We start from the raw sequence: 16,444 nt of genomic DNA on the forward strand, positions 1-16,444 counted from the left end.
AACGTTTTAATTGTCTTCTTATTGATTTAAGAAAAATTGGGAAAGAATATTCCAACTTTGAGCCCTTGACAAAGTTCTTAGAATGTTTTCCAGAATGATGGACAATTATACCATGTGTCTCAAGATGTCTAAGGACATGTCCTCCCTTTCCCTCTGCTCTCTTTATGGGATATTGCTTAATCATAAGCAATCCCGTCAGCTGAAGAAGAATCTTCTTAAAGATTCAAGAGAAATGAAAAGCTTTACTTTAGCTTTCATCTCTGAAATCCCTTCAGCCGATCCTTCTATTTCTTCTACTTCTTCTTCTCTTACTATCACTAAGTTAGATTCTTCTAACTCTGGGGACTTAACAGACGTTGATTTATCAGAGTTTGATGAGTCACTGGCCCTCCTTACAAACTCTTTCAGAAGGTTTGCCAGAAAAAGTAATTTTCGCAGATCTCCTTCTCTGACTATTGCTGAAAAGCGAAAGTCAAATCTTATTGAAAAGGCCTCAGCTAACTGCATTAAGGACACTTTGCAAGTAAGTGCAGGTCAAAGGAAAGCTGTGAAGCCATCTTCAAACATCTCATCCTCCTTCAAACCTAAAAATGACAAATGCATGAAACTCAAGGAGAAGTACAAAAAGATGAAGAATCTCCAACATAAAGGCAAAGGTCTTATTGTTGAAGAATATGACTGGGATGATTCAACTGAAGAATCATCCCCGGACGAGGAAGACACGACCTATCTTTGTCTTATGGCCAAGGATGTCAAGGATAAACCATCTGAGACATCATCTTCCAGTAATCCCTCTCCATCAACCTTTACTCAGGTATGTAATCTGAATGACCCTTCTACTTCTAGATGTGATAGCCTATCTGCACTAGATACGCTGACCATGGATCTTTACAATGCTCTGAATGGCAAATCCAAAGCTAAAAAGCTTAACTATGATTTACAAGAACAATTAAAGAAATCCCATTCTAATATCAAAGAGCTGACTTAGACTGAAGAAAATCTTAAGGATCAGGTCATTGTAAACCAAGCTATCATCATCGAATGCGAGCAGTCTATCGCTGAGCGTGAGCAAGCAATTGCTAAACTCAAGGCTGAAAAGGCTACCATTGAAGGATGGTGTAAATATTCTCTCATAGCCACTAAGATCATTAACACTCAGATCCCCTCCAAGATCAAGAGTGGTCTAGGATATTCCTATGATAGGAAAATAATGTCAGTGACAAGTCCATGCTTAAGTTTGGAACTTTTATCTCTTCTATCCTTGATACTTCTTCCTCTGAGTACTCCTCTATTGAAATTCTTCTTGAAGGAACTTCTCTTAGTTCAAAATGCAAAGACAAAGGTAAGACTATTGTCAATATTTCTCTTCTCTCTCAGAAGGACCACAAGTTGAATAGAACTTGTTCTATTCCTTCAGCTTGTAAACCTTCTTCCTCAAGGACAAAGATCTCTGAATGCTCTGAGAGATCAAGCCCAAAACTGAAAGTGAATCTTTCACCCAAGATATCTAAATCTCTCGTTGTTCCTCCACGAACAACTGAAAAAATGTATTCTTGGAGCTGGTCCCTCTCTTCTAAGGCTCCCAAGCATCGAATCTTCTGGCCCTAAAGCTATTTTCAGCTATAAGAAGTGTTGTCACTTGCTGAAACTACTCATGTTGCCAGTAAGAGTCCTTCAGCTACCAAATATAGGTTGTCAACTATGATAAAGAACGTAACTAAGGCTAAAAAGTCGGCTAAAGTGAAATCATCCACAAAAGTTTTTAAAACAACTAATATGAAGAATATCATTGACGCCTCTTCTTCAGGTTTAGTGAAGGCTCTTGCTGACTCTGAGCTTTTTGTGTCAGTGAAAAAGATGTTTCTAACTCTGCTTAACCCATTGAGAAATGGGTAGCAAAGAAAACTTAATATCTTTTCTATTGCAGAAAGTCAAAGGCATCTGGTATCTAGATAATGGATGCTCAAGACATATGACTGGTGACAAAACTCTGCTCTCGGACTTTAAAGATGAAAGAGGCCATTCTGTGACCTTTGGAGAAAACGGAAAAAGATATACCAAAGGCTTTGATATATTAGCCAATGGTGAAACCACCTTCAGACGTGTTGCATATGTTGAAAGACTGAAGCATAATCTTCTCAGCATCAGTCAACTATGTGATAAAGATTTCCTAGTTAATTTTCTAAAAAGTACATGTTATGTCTTTGACAAAGATGACAATTTTGCTCTAATAGGCTCTTGTCAAGAGAACATATATGTCATCAACATGGATTCTCCCTTCATTGAGAATACTTGTTTTCTCTCTAAAGCCTCTTCAGATATCAACTGGCTGTGGCACAAACGGATTTCTCATTTCAACTTTAAGACACTGAACAAGTTGTCTAGAAAAGAACTTGTCACTGGGCTTCCTCAACACTCTTTTGCAAAGGAAACTCTTTCCTCAGTGTATGAAAAAGGAAAGTAGACAAATGCTAGTCTTAAATCAAAACAAGTCTCTTCAGTGACCTCTCTGCTTCAGCTACTACATATGGATTTATTTTCCCTATCAATGTACAATCCATAGCTGGAAAGAAATACACACTCGTTATTGTTCACGAGTTTTCTAGGTATACTTGGGTTTTCTTTCTTAGATCCAAGACTGATACACCTGAAAAAATCATCTCGTTCATAAAGTGCATAGAAGTACTGAACAACATCAAGGTACGCTCTATAAGGAATGATCATTGCACTGAACTCTAAAAGAGTACCACTGATAACTTCCTTGAGAACAAGGGAATCTCACACAATTTCTCTGCTATGAGAACTCCACAACAAAATAGGGTTGTTGAAAAGAGAAATTGAACGATAATCGAAGCCGCTCGATCTATGCTCAACGGGTCTCTTCTTCCTACTCAATTCCAGGCAGAAGCTATCAATACTGCATGTTTTATTCAAAATCAGTCGCTGATCGTTAAGAGATTCAAGAAGATAGCCTACGAACTTTTTTCATAGCAGAAAGCCTTCTCTCAGCTTTCTACACATCTCTGGTTGTACCTTCTACATCTTAAACAATAGAGATCATCTTGGAAAGTTTGATCCCAAAGCTGATGAAGGATTCTTTCTTGGATATTCTTCATTATATAAAGCCTTCAAAATATTCAACAAAAGACGACAAACAATAAAAGAAATTATTTATGCCACGTTTGATGAATCTCAATTAGCTAACTATAAACCCATCCTTGATGATGAAGAAGAGTTAGATAATTAGATGATATCTCATTCTGGAGAACTTGAAGTTTTGTTCAACAATCAACCCAACGTTGATCTCCTTGAAGCTGACGATGATCCATTTATCATTCCAGACGTGACTAATAATGAAGTTGAATCCTCTTCAGGGATTAATGTCTTCCCCATTAGTCACATACCCCCTCCTACTTCAAATATTGATCCTTCAGTCACTAAACCTCTCTCAGTAAATGAATCTCTCACTGCGGCTCCTTTGGCAATTCAAGTTTTTGCTGAAGACTCTCTTGCTGAAGCCTCCTCTTCTGCACCTAAGACCCCAAACTCAGAATGTGACATTTTATGTCATCTACCATCTCAATAGTGAGCATGGTTCCCGCCTCTTCTACCAAAGTACGATTTCTCTTCTCTGCCACTTCGTTTTACTGTGAAGTTTGAAGCACTGACAAGGTATGATAAATCCCAACAGACTCTAGATATTTGTCCAGTGTATTGTTCATGAATTCTAAACCGTTGTCAATTCGGATCGATTGCACGCTCAACTGCAGGTTCACTTGAACAATTTTGATGAACAAGATGATGAGCTTAGGGTTTTGTCCTTGGTTCTCAAGAACCTGACCCAAGTGTACCATGAGTAATCGTCCACCATCACCAACACGTACTTCTTCCTATTGATGCTTTTTTGTCCTTATAGAACCACAGAGATCTACATGAATCAGCTACGACGGTCTTGAAGTTTTTTATTCTGTAACGAACTTGTGAGAATCTCTTTTCATCTTTCCCATCTCGCAAGCAGCACACAAGAGTTCTTTCTGAAACTTCAGCTCCGGTAATCTTTTTACTAACCTTCATGTCACCAACTTGTTGAGATTTGCAAAGTTTAAATGGGAGAGTCGTCTGTGCCACAAGAAGTTTGTTGCTCAGAGGCTTTGGACAGAAGACAAACATCAGATTTGACTTTGATGTTAGACAGATCAATAGTTCAACTCCCTCTGCTTTTCGGACACTGCAACTATTGGCTTTAAAATGAACCTCAAGGGTTGTTGTCGCAGAATTGACCAATGCTGAAGAGGTTGTGTCTGAGACCTTCTACGTAAGACACCTTCTTCATAGTAAGATTTCCTTACATGATGTCTTCGTAACCTATGATCGGTGAGAACTGATCATTTCTAAACTGTACCGTCCCTCCATACCTCTCTATAAATTTTGACAGTATCTCTTTTCTTATGGTCATGTGCTTTGAACAACCTGAGTCGGGATACCACACATGACCATTCTCCAAAGAAATTAAGTGGATTTAGGTACCCATTTAAAGACGGTTCCTTTCTTGTAAGGCTTAGAAGTGGTTTTTGGTTTAGGTTTCCATACTTTTGGTTTAGGATTTTCATAATTTGAAACATGATATGTGCCAAACCAATCACAAGCATAATTATTGTCAATAAAATCATTCAATCCACATGCAGAACAACAAATCTTGAGAGCCTTGAACTTGTTTTCCTTTAGAAGCCTTTGAAACAGACAGTTCGGGATTTTTAATCTTTAAAACATTTGATCATGTTATTCTTTAAAACCTTTTGTCAATTCCGAAATATTTTCTTCAAGAAAAGGTGGAACTTACACATTTGGTTCAATATCATTTTCTGTATGTTCGAGTTCACCTTGGGAAAGTTCTTCCTTAGTGTAGCTTCTAAAGTAGTCATCCGACAGAGGTTGTCTGACATATGGATATGACTCATTCAGTCTAGCATACACAAAAGGAACTTGCATTTTGTCCAATCTTTTCCTGTTGGCATCTTTTCTTGCCTCAACTTCAGAAGATGATGAAGTGAACTTCATTCAATAGTTAGGATCCAGTTTCATGTAAAGATAACTATACAATGTAGGAATTTGTGAAACTGCTTTTTCCAAGTAGCTCGGGTTTTCAAAACCCAAACCAGTTTTGGGTTGATAAAATAAGAATTCCTTTGGCTTGTTCATTAAAATTGTTTGATCTGTTTGACCTCTATTCGCAAATATTTCTTCAAGATTCTGAAGTTTAAAAATCAAATTAGTATTTTCATAACATACCTTTTCATACACTAATGCATACTCATTCGTCTCTCTTTTCGAGAGAATCAACTTATCTGATAACTTGATATGTGTTGAGAATTCAACATATAATGCACTCACTTTACGTCTTATTAGTTAAATTAGTTTCCTTTCATTCCCACTTTGAGTCATTTTGATTAATTTTTTATACCTTTATTATTATGTAGCTAAATATTGTGGTTAACTTGTTGGGACTCAAAGATACAAGCTAATGGAGAATTTTTTGCTAAAGAGCCTGATGCTACAGCATTGGAGCAGTGGCCACCTGATACGTGCTTGGCTTTACGAGGAGCTTAACGATTAAGCCGCTGCCTTTTGGATGCTTACCGGAAGACAGCTGGAAATGGCCGGAAGACTTTTTAAAATCTGAGATTTTTGACTTTATATGTACTCTTGTACTTTAGATGCTCCTTGGTTAACTTTTGGGTATTAACCTTTGGGTAAATCTTTTGTTGTTTTGTGCCTCCTTTGGGTATAAAAGGGGGGCTTGGCCTCTCATTTCCACACACTTCATAACCACATTTCTAAGAGCAAATCAGCTTGTTAGGACTGATATGTGAGAATCCTTTGAGAAATCAAATTCTTAAATTTTAATCTTTCATTTTTAATTATTGTCTTTTAATTTTTTGTTCTTTACTTTATGTTCCTTTACATTTATTTTTATTTGCTTTCCGTTATTTAATTTTCGCAATTTACATTCTCGTCATTTACATTCTCGTTATTTATTTTCTCGTCATTTACTTTACGCAATTTACGTTTATGTCTTTACTTTCCGTCATTTATTTTTCTTGTAATTTACTTTCCGTTATGAGTAACTAAGCTTTTATAGCTTGGGTGTGAGACGGAAAGGTGAGATTTTCAAACCAAACGAAAGTAGCTAAGTGTTTTCGTAAACGACGTTCCATTGTTTCATTCGTGTTTTTATAAAAACAAAGCACACTTCTTGACGGGTTGATCACTTCGAAAGTGTTAAAGTGCCATGGACTTAGAGATAAGCCATTGATAAGCACGTCAACTTGAATGACATAAGAGGTAGACTTGAGAAAGTTGCCGACAAGGAGACTTGTCATTTATGTTTTTCAAAACTTAATAGCCGACAGGTTGGTCACTCTTCAAAAGTGTCAAAGTACGATAGATTCAGAGATGAACTATCTAGAACACACGCCAACTCGAATGATATGGGAATCGACTCGAGAGAGTGATTTTTAACAAAGAAATTTGTTTATCCATATATTTTGAAAACACCATCTTGTCACTATCCCTGGTCCGGACACCACATAGATATATGGGTGGAAAGCTATAATATAGTGCAATGGTGAAGTCCGAGAGGAATGCCTTCAAAATAGATGGTGGAACTTAGTTTCGAAACACTGCTTGCTGTAGCATTCCTATAGCTTTGGCTGCTGGAATTTATGTTTAGGTCTCACCTTAAGTCTTACACTCTTGCTTCATTTTTATATTATGTATTCTATTTTAATTCCCTTTAATATCAAACTGAAGTTTTCAAAATCGTCATCTGAAATCATCTCTTTCATTGGACTCTAATTTAACTTTTGCTACAATCTCCGTGGACGATAATTCGGTACTTGTACCACTTTATTACTTGGAAAGACGACATTGGGCCGTATTGTATACTTGCTTTGTGGCCCAATTTCATTAGTCTAAAGGTGTGAGATATCACCGAACATAACTCATATATCTATCCAGACAGGGTCTTTGAAACATTATCTTTATTGTTAAGAAATCTCTCATTTTCTTCTTTTGAGCTTATGAGAGAGTGACTATTAGCTCATGATTTTTTTTGCACTTAGTTTCCCTAGAGGCACTCAATTTATTTTCTTTTTGGAGGTTGCCATAAAAAATAGTTATTCTATTCATCAATTCCATAATTGTTTCTTCAAAGAGAGACATAGAATGTACCTCGAAAGAATCAGAGTTGCAAGATCCAGCATCATCATCATCGGAACTCTGAGCGTCAGAGTCATTGGCCATGAAGCAGATATGCGTGTCTGCTTCATCATCATCATCGCTCTCTGAAATTTGCAGCCAATGATCACTTTAGCCATCAATGTTTTCCCCGCTTCTTCTGAAAATCCTTTATCATAATGAGCATAGCTTGTGTGATGTCGTTCAAGTCAGAGTTAAAACCATTGTCCTCTTTGCCAGTGTTGGACTCTTCACTATCTTCTTTCTCTGCTTTCAAACTTATGGAAGCATACCTCTGACCTCTTTTCAGCAGCAACAAGAGCTAGGAGATCCACTGATGATTTCTCGCAACAACATCTCGTAAACAACATGAATGTCCACTTCTGATAGGGACGTGCTCTGACTAATCTGAGAAGCAAGCCTCTTCACAATTGAAGATTGCTTAGAAACTTGATGTTTTTCTCTATCAGAGTCTTCTATATCCCGTTCTTTCTAAGATAATTCAATAGATTACAAAACCTCTCGTAGACAGACTCAAGCATCTCACCATCTCTTTGCTTGAAGTTCTCGTAGCTCTTGAGACAATTAGTCACTTTGATTTGATAACCGATACCTCTCCCCATCAACTACTTCTCGATCTGATCCCACATGGTCTTCCCACTTTCTTTTTGACAATCTATACTGGTATAGATATCGTTTGGTAGACCTTGCAGAATGTAGGACCTTATCATCTTATCAACATCAACTCATGCTCTTTCCATCTTTGTCATGGAAGCATACTCTCTCGGCACTTGTTGTTGAACAAGGATAGGTAGAGTGGCATCAGAATGAAGATGGATGGTCCATTTCTCGGGGATTCTCTCATCATAGGACCAAGTCTTTGTCTGTCAATAAAGTCAAGGAATATGTCCTTCCATTGAGAATAATCCCCTCTGAAAAGTACAGGAGGTTCTGTGTCTAAGCTGATAGCCATTACTTCTCGAGATGACATTGTTCTTAAAAATCAATTGATCATAGATCAAATGATGAAATACTCAGAAAGATAACTTAGCTTTCTCGCATTCAATGCTAATGGTTTGGTTTACAATGACTTGATCCTTAAGATTTTCTTCAATCGTAGTTAACTCTTTGACCTTATAATGACATCTCTCTAATTTTTCTTGAAGATCAAGATTTTCAGCTTTGGATTTGCCATTTAGAGCATTGTAAAGGTCCACCGTCGGTGTATCTAGTGCAGATAGGCTATCAGAGGAAGAAGAAGAAGAAGGTTAATTCAGATTACATAACTGAGTAGAGGTTGACAAAGATGGATCACTGGAGGATGATGTCTCAGACGGTTCATCCTTGACATCCTTGGCCATGATGCAGAGATAGGTCGTGTCTTCCTCGTCCGAGGACGATACATTAGATGAATCAGCACAGTCCTGTTCTTCAGCGACCAAACCTCTGCCATTACGCTGGAGATTCTTCATCATCTTGTACTTCTCTTTCAGCTTCAGGTATTTCTCATTTTTATGTCTGAAGAAGGATGTGAGGTTTTAAGATGGCTTTCCAGCTTTCTTCGACATGCATTCACTAGCAAAATGAGCTTTGCATTCATTAGCTTTCTTTGGCTTATTAGCTATGGTCAAAGAAGGAGATCTGCAGAAGTTGCTTTTTCTAGTGAACCTTCTGATAGAATTAGTAAGAAGGGCCAGTGACTCATCAAACTTTGAAAGATCAGCGTCTGGCAAGTCCTCAGAGTTAGAAGGATCTAACTCAATGATAGAAAGAGATGAGGAGGGAGTAGAAGAAATAGAAGGGTTAGTTGAAGGGCTATCAGAGATCAAAGCTAAAAGAGAGCTTTTCATTTCTCTGGAGCCTTTTAGAAGATTCTTTTTTAACTGGCGGGATTGCTCATGATTAAGAAATATCCCATAAAAAGAACTGAAGGAAAAGGAGGACATGTTCTTATACATCTTGAGACACATGGTATAATTATCATGATTCTGGAAAACATTCAAGGAACTTTGTTAGCGTCTCTGAGTTGGAATATTCTCTTCCAATTGTCCTCAAATAAATAAGAAGACAATTAAAGCGTTGATATACTTCTGACAAAGATTTAGATTTTCCACAAAGAAAACTTTCATAATGTCTTACTAAATTTATCTTCCTCAATTATTGTACTTTAGAAGTACCTTTATATTGAACATAAAGAGTATCCCACATGGTTTTGAGGTTTTAAGCTTCATTACGGAGTGATAAACCTCGTCAGAAAGAGCCATGGCTATTATAGATCTCGCACGAGTATCTAAAGCCATGTTCTTCTTGTCTTTGTCACTCTTTTGATGAGGGAGCTTCAGAATCTGTCGTTCATGAATCGCAGTAGTCGTTACAGTAGCAGGAACTGCTGGGAGGGATTGCGAATGAAACATAAGGTCCACTCTCAATGTAGTATGGAATCTCAGGATCCACACTCTCTAAGAAAGAGACGTCTGGTTCTTCCAGAGACTGAAGTTGTCTCTGATGAACCGCAGAAGTTTGGCAAGAAAGCCATCATCGTGAAAGTTTGTGCTCGTGTTTTGTAAAGCCATTTGAAAGGTAAATAAATTATCCAGAGAGAAGAGATGATAGAACACCAATAAAACAACAATATGACACTAAAACAAACACTGCTCTGATACCACTTGTTGGTCCTAACCGGATCTACAAGAGTTTACTCTCATTTTTAGGTAACAATTTGTAGAAAAGGGGGATGAATACATACACAATAGCTTTCACTTTGAAAAACAACTTATATTGATAAAGAAGATCAATACAGATTTTTACAGATTGTTTGCAAAAAAGATAAGATACATAACTTATTTAAACAATCAAAGATATACACAAGTTACATATAGCAATAAAGAAAATACTTGCTAAAAGAAATAGGTTAACAAGGTCTTGTGCTCTTCACTTGTTAGAGTGGTTGTGTTTCTCTTAGATAGAGACTTAGAGGGAGGAGTATCTTTTTGGGTAAAAAGATCTTCAAAGCAAGGAAGCTTGGACTGAGATTCAAATATTTAACTGAGAAGAAGAACTTCTCAGCTATTTATACCCACCACATTAAATGCAATTCAGAAGGTACAAAGCATGTGACAGGCTTTTAGAGGTGAGCTTGTCCTTTGTTGTAGATATACAGTCTTTTGACCGTATATGAATAGTCGTCTTTCATAAAGTAGGTAAGCACACTTGGAGACAATAGAGTGACACCGTACAATACTTTGCTTTGAAAGACATGGGTTTGTCATTTGTGTGCAGAAGGTTACGACAAAAAAAAACTAATCTTATTTAACAAGATTCACTGATCGCTGACACTGGAATAGCACTGAGGTTTCTTTAGTATTCGCTGAATCTTGTGTAGACAAGCTTGTTATCACTGAAAACCGTTTCAGATCACGAACTTACAAGTCTCTATCTTGAGCTTCTATCTTCAATATCACTGAAGGATCTGTGGTGTGAGTTTTCTCTTTTTGAAATATATTTGTCTCTAAAGAAATTACAATACATGTTCAGCGATTACTGAACAGACTCAGTGATGATCGCTGAAGCTATATACAGAGATAGTACACTTTGATAGATAAAAGAGATTATCATCAAATCACTGAGAGAAAGGATCAACATATTAATTTGTCTATAGTTCTATTATTTAATTTCCCAAAGCATTTTTAAATGCTACAATCACTTGTTTCATAAAAAAATTGAACGACTATATAATTAACCGATTCCAAAACATGAAGAACTATGTGATCAACTGTAGAGGATAATTTATAATTAATTTTTATTTTATATTATACTACTAATTATGTACAACGACTTTGAAATTTTTCCAAATCCGACTCTACTGTAATGTGTAGAGGTATCGTGTTGGATCGTGACGGGAGAAAGACATTTCATCTTCATAAGTGATGCAGGAAATCAAGATAATGATAATGCAAGAAGTCTAGATAAATCATAATTCTACTCTAGTTTACAAGATTGCGTTTATTTTCTAAATTTTTTTGGGAAATTTATGTTCTTATCTCCTTTTTGTAGTTGTTATCTTTAGTAAAGATTTGCCCTATCCTTTGCTAAAAGATTTGTAACCATCCCTTATTTAAGTGTAGGTTTTTTTATTGGTTGGGAATTTAGGATTAAAAACTTAATAAGAGATTCTCTTGAAGAATTCGTCTCACTCTCGTTATTTGGCCAAGTTGCTAATTATTTCTCGTAACCACATCATTTGCTATCAGATCGCGCTGGTTCGAATGGCCAGATGTGGAAGACCCCATGGTGCAGGCATCAACGTAGAGGTCATGGAATATTTCCACATGACAATGATGTACCAAAACCCCGTGACTCACAGGATTTGGAAATTGAGCAGCTACGTCAATGGATACGAGAACTCGAGCTCCAACAGGACTCGCCGGCAGAATAGGCTAAATCTAAGGCGGGAATTTGGGACGACACGAAAGATGATGTCAATCCTTTTGGCAGAGAACTCTTTTGTGTTCATGGTGGTTATCTTGAGGACCTTTTTAGAAATTTGAGGATGAAAATAGAAATTCCTGAGTTTACAGGAAAGCCCAACCCGATGACTTCATAGATTGGTTAAGCATTAAGCACGGTCAAGCATGTCTTTGATCTTCGAGACATACCGGACCATCTAAATGTCAAGCTGGTGGCAATAAAGCTTTGAAAACATGCCTCTCTTTGGAGGGATCTTGTCAAGAAGCAGTGGTACCGAGAAGAAAAATCGAACATTTATGCATGGAAGAAGATGAAAAAGTTGTTAAAAAGGAAGTTCTTGCCTAAGAACTATAGGCAGGAAGCCTTTCTCGACTATCATAATATATCCCAACGCGATCTATCTATTGAGGAATTCATCAACGAATTCGATCAACGTCGAATGTGGTGTGACTCCTAGCAAGGTTCTTAGGCACACTTCAACCTGAAATATCGGATGTGGTAAGCCTCCAACAGTATTGGTCTTATAGGGATGTATGTAGGCCAGATTTGAAAGTCGAGAAGCAACTTAAAAGTAAGAGTAAAATTAGTGGAACCAGATTTACTCCTACTCTAAAAACTAATGTGCTCGTAACAGCCAAAGGAGCTACACCTAAAGCCATTCCTTCGTCAAGTAATACATAAAATGGAAGGAATACTCGGGTATTACGTTGTTTTAAATGTCAAGGGTTGGGACACTTGATGAAAGATTGTCCTAGTCAATGGATAGTTTTGTTTGTAGATGATGATCCCGACCCAACCTTTGATTTGGATAACGAGGAAGAGCTATTAGATGATGAACACGAGGTCATATATGCCGATCACGTAGAAACTTTGGTGATCCAACAGGTTTTGAGTGTCGTGGTTTTGAAATCCATTGATGATGACTTGTAGCTTCGAATCAACATCTTTCGCACCAAATGTACCGCCAAGGGTAAGGTATGCAATATGATTATCGATGGGGGCAATTATGAAAATGTTGTATAAACCAACATGGTGGAAAAGTGGAAGATCATATCGAGCCCTACCAATTGACGTGGTTGAAATGGGGAAACATTGTGAAAGTAAGTAAGTAGTGCTTGGTTCAATTACTATTGGAAAGCAATATCACCATGAGATGTGGTGTGAATTTATTCCCATGGACGCGTGTCACATCCTCTTGGGTTTGCCCTGGAAATACGTTCGCAAAACCAAGTATGATGGGTCTAAAAATACATATAGTTTTCATAAAGTTGGGGTGAACATTACGTTGGCGCCACTTGATACATGCCAATCATCAGATAATGGGTGTGCTTTGTTTCTTAGATGGGCGGATTTCAAGAGGGTGGCAACCGTTAGTCCAATCATGTTTGATGTTGAGGTGGCGGAAGAGAACAAACCAGAGCCTTCCATTCCAACACCGATTCGATCCACACTTGAAGAATATATGGATGTTTTACCACATGAGACACCGCCCGGTTTTCCTTTAATGTGGGATATTCAACACCCCATTGATCTTGTTCCTGGTTCTGCCATCCCGAATAAACCTGCTTATCGAATGAATCCAAAGAAGTACGAAGAGCTACAACATCAAGTTACCGAGCCACTCGAGAAAGGTTTGATACGGGAGAGCATGAGTCTGTGCGCGGTACCCGCATTAGTAGCACCAAAACATGGAGGATCTTTTCAGATGTGTATCAAGTACCATTTTCCCATTCCTCATTCCAATGATCTACTTGATCAATTATACGGTTCCACTTTTTTCTCAAAAAATAGATATAAGAAGCGGTTATCATCATATTCTAATGAGGCTCAGGGACGAATGAAAGATGGTCTTCAAGACACCTGATGGATTGTACGAATGGATGGTCATGCCTTTCGGCCTATCCAATGCCCCTAGTATGTTCATGCGACTTCTGAACCAAGTTTTCAACCCTTTTATTGGTAAATTTGTCGTCGTATATTTTGACGATATTTTAATCTTTAGCAAAACCATTAAGCAACATGTATCGCATCTTCGTCAAGTATTCTATATTTTACAGGAACAAAGATTATATGCTAACAGGAAAAGTGCAGCATCCTTGTGAAAGAAGTTATATTCCTTGGGTATGTTATCTCGGGCGACGGGATAAAGATGGATAAAACAAAGACCGAGGCTATCATTAATTGTCCTACACCAACAAAGATCCATGAAATCTGTAGTTTCCATGGGTTAGCCTCTTCTTATCTTCGTTTTGTCCAGAATTTTAGCACCCTTATTGCTCCCGTCACAATTTTGCTTAAAGGGTGGCCATTTTAGTTGGATGAATGAGGCTGCCAAAGTGTTTGATATTTTAAAAGAAAGGTAACCCAAGCTTCTGTTTTAGCCTTGCCCGTTTTTGTTGATGTTTTTCAAGTAGAATGTGAAGTGTATGCGAAAAATTAAATGAGACACGTCACAAGTGTTCCACCTACGATAAAGAGTTTTATGCTATATTTCGTGCGTTAGACACTTGGCGCCATTATTTGCTTCCCAACGAGTTTGTTTTATTCTCGGATCATGAGGCATTAAAGTATATCAATGACCAACATAACTTGAACCCAAGATACGGTAAATGGGTCGAGTTCCTTCAGGCTTTTCCTTTTGTCATTAACCATAAGGACGGGTCCCAAAATCAAGTAGTTGATGCCCTTAGCAGGCGCCAGTCTTTACTTTCTACCATGTAGATCTGGATTCATGGCTTCGATACATTTTCGAGATTTTTATCAGGATGACCCAGATTTTCTTGATATATAGGGCAGGTGTGCTTCAGGAGCATTCCAACAATTCTCAAAGCATGACGGTTATTTATTCAAAAGTGCACGATTATGTATTCTCGTAAGCCCTTTAGGGGAAGCTATTATTTTGGAGCGCCATGTCGGAGGTCTTGCTAGTCACTTTGGAAGAGATTAAACATTACCGATCATTTAAGAACATTGGCCACGTATGGGAAAAGATGTTAGCCGGATTTTGGAAAGATGTTGTGCATGTCACATAGCCAAAACCGATGGAAATAATGGCGGGGTTGTATACACTCTTATCTGTACCCAAAACTCCATGGAAAGATATTAGTTTGGATTTCATGTTTGGCTTACCCCGAACTCAATGCCATAAAGATTCAGTAATGGTGGTTGTCGACCGTTTCTCCAAAATGTCTCACTTTATTCCTCGTTCCAAAACCTTTGATGCAAACCAGGTCGCCCGGTTATACTTTTCTGAAATTGTCAAGTTACATGGTATCCCAAAATCACTCACCTCTGATCGAGATATAAAATTTGTTAGTCATTTTTGGCATACCTTATGGAATCGAATGGGGTCTAAGTTGCAGTTTAGTAGTTCCCATCACCCACAAACCGATGGGAAAACTGAAGTTTAGGGAATTTATTACGAAGTTTGGCGGGTGAAAATCCCAAGCAATGGGACCTCGTTCTTCCTCAAGCAGAGTTTGTTCCATCAATCACACAACCGGTAAAACCCCATTCGAGATCATGTATGGCCACAATCCAACTACGCCACTTGACTTGGCACCCATTCCTATTATGGATCAGCTTAGAGTTGAAGAGAAACAACATTCGACTCAAATTAAGGAGTTACATGAACAAGTTCATAAATAGATTATTCGCTCTAATGAGCAATACAAAGAACAAGCGGAAAAACATCGTAAGCAAGTTCAGTTCTGCAAAGGTGATTTGGTATGGATTCATTTGCGAAAACAAAGATTTCCGACAGGGCGTTATGGAAAGTTGAAGCTACACGTTGATGCTCCTTTTCAAATAATAAAGAAGATTAATGATAACGCATAGAAGGTAAAACTTCCAGGTCATTGTAACGTTTCGGCTACTTTCAATGTTGTGGACTTAACACTTTACAAAGGGAATAGTAAAGACGAAGCCGACTCGGGGACGAGTCATTTTCAAGCGGAGAAAGATGATGCAGGAAATCAAGATAATGGTAAATACAAGAAATATAGATAAATCATAATTCTACTCTAGTTTACAAGATTGCTTTTATTTTCTAGATTTTTTTTGGAAATTTATGTTTTTATCTCTTTTTTGTAGTTGTTATCTGTAGTAAGGATTTTCCCTATCCTTTGCTAAAGATTTGTAACCATCCTTTATTTAAGTGTAGGTTTTTTTATAGTTTGGGACTTTTTGGATTAAAAACTTAATAAGAGATTCTCTTGAAGAATTCGTCTAACTCTTGTTATTTGGCCAAGTTGCTAATTATTTCTTGTAACCGCATCAATAAGGGGACTTTACTCAAAGTCATTATTGGGACAAGATGGTGTGTTCCTTTTGACCTCTAAACACATGTACCAACCTTCCTTTAACCGTACTTGTTTCAATTTATCCAAGATCTTGTGGAAAATATATATATATATATATGTATGTATGTATGTATGTATGTATGTGTGTGTGTGTGTATATATGTGTGTATTTATGTATGTATGTATGTATGTATGTATGTATGTATGTATGTATGTATGTATGTAAAAAAAAAAAAGGTTTATTGGCGGGGACCTCATGGCCCCGTGGTCCACATTTTGTGAGCCCTACTTGCCATACCTCATAAGCAAGCACCGGAAAAGACAACCTGTCCTCCCCTGTTATCGGACCTTTGCGGGCACGCCCAAGGCAAGGCATTTACGGAAGGAGGTACCGATCAATTACATGTATGTATGTATGTATGTATGTATGTATGTATGTA

The 16,444-nt window shown here is 37.6% G+C and overlaps 1 pseudogene; it reads left to right on the top strand.

The window, feature by feature from the left end:
- Positions 1–232: 232 nt before the first annotated feature.
- LOC112519924 overlaps positions 233–16,444 on the top strand; it is a 60,478-nt pseudogene continuing 44,266 nt past the window's right edge.

Source organism: Cynara cardunculus, assembly GCF_001531365.2.
Source record: "Cynara cardunculus var. scolymus isolate 2C chromosome LG 10, CcrdV1, whole genome shotgun sequence".
In the NCBI taxonomy this organism is placed as follows: domain Eukaryota; kingdom Viridiplantae; phylum Streptophyta; class Magnoliopsida; order Asterales; family Asteraceae; genus Cynara; species Cynara cardunculus.